Here is a 1559-nt window from a genome sequence, read left to right on the forward strand (position 1 = left end):
CAGGACACTGGACACTGGTATGGAGCACTGGACTCTGGCCAGGACACTGGACACTGGTATGGAGCACTGGACACTGGGCAGGACACTGGACACTGCTATGGGGCACTGGACATTGGGTGGGACACTGGACATGGAGCACAGGACACCAGGAATTGGGAACGGCACTGCGAATTGGGCAGGACATTGGGGCACAGGACACTGGGCACTGGACACTGGGCACTGGACACTGGGCAGGACACTGGGCACTGGACACCAGGAATTGGGAACGGCACTGCGAATTGGGCAGGACATTGGGGCAGGACACTGGGCACTGGACACTGGACACTGGCACTTGGTGGGCACTGGGTGAGAAACTGGACACTGGGCACTGGACACTGGGCACAGGTGGGGGACTCTGGGCACTGGACACTGGTATGGAGCACTGGACACTGGGCACTGGACATTGGGCACAGGTGGGGGACTCTGGGCAGTGGTGGAGGACTCTGGCCAGGACACTGGACACTGGTATGGAGCACTGGACACTGGGCAGGACACTGGACACTGGACACCAGGAATTGGGAACGGCACTGCGAATTGGGCAGGACATTGGAGCACTGGACACTGGACACTGGCACTTGGTGGGCACTGGGTGAGAAACTGGACACTGGGCACTGGACACAGGTGGGGGACTCTGGGCAGGACACCGGGCACTGGACATTGGTATGGGGCACTGGGCACTGGACACCAGGAACTGGGCAGGGCACTGAGAATTGGGCAGGACATTGGGGCAGGATACTGGACACTGGGCACTGGACACTGGGCACTGGTATGGGGCACAGGACACTGGGCACAGGACACTGGGCAGGGATGGAGGATTCTGGGCAGGACACTGGGCACTGGGTGGCCACTGGGCACTGAGCAGGACACTGGGCACTCAGTGGGACACTGGACACTGGGTGGAACACTGGGCACTGCTATGGGGCACTGGACATTGGGTGGGACACTGGACATGGAGCACAGGACACCAGGAATTGGGAACGGCACTGGGAATTGGGCAGGACATTGGAGCACAGGACACTGGGCACTGAGTGGTACACTGGACACCGGACACTGGGCACTGAGCAGGATACTGGGCACTAGGCACTGGGCACTGGACACTGGGCACAGGACACTGGGCACAGGACACCAGGAATGGGGCCGGGCACTGAGAATCGGACAGGACATTGGGGCAGGACACTGGCCACTGGGTGGCCACTGGACACCGGGCACTGGACACCGGGCACTGGACACGGGACACCGGACTCTGGTCACTGGGTGAAACACTGGGCACTGAGCAGGACACCGGGCACTGGACACCGGGCACTGGTCAGCCCCGCCATGGCCCTGCCCGGTTTTTCTCACCTGGGCAATGGGTCCAGAGGCAGTGCGGGGGTGCCCATGGGGTCACAACCCCCCAGCTGTGCCCGTGCCCGGAATCCCAGTCCAAACCAGTGCTCCCAGTGCGGGCAGGGGAGCCGTGGGGGTGGTGGGAATTGGGGAAGGTGAGGGCGAGGAGGGGGAGGGGAGAGGAGGAGGAAGAG

This window comes from Malurus melanocephalus, unplaced genomic scaffold (assembly GCF_030028575.1).
Source record: "Malurus melanocephalus ecotype Western Australia unplaced genomic scaffold, MMel_1.1 scaffold_1706, whole genome shotgun sequence".
NCBI classification, from domain to species: domain Eukaryota; kingdom Metazoa; phylum Chordata; class Aves; order Passeriformes; family Maluridae; genus Malurus; species Malurus melanocephalus.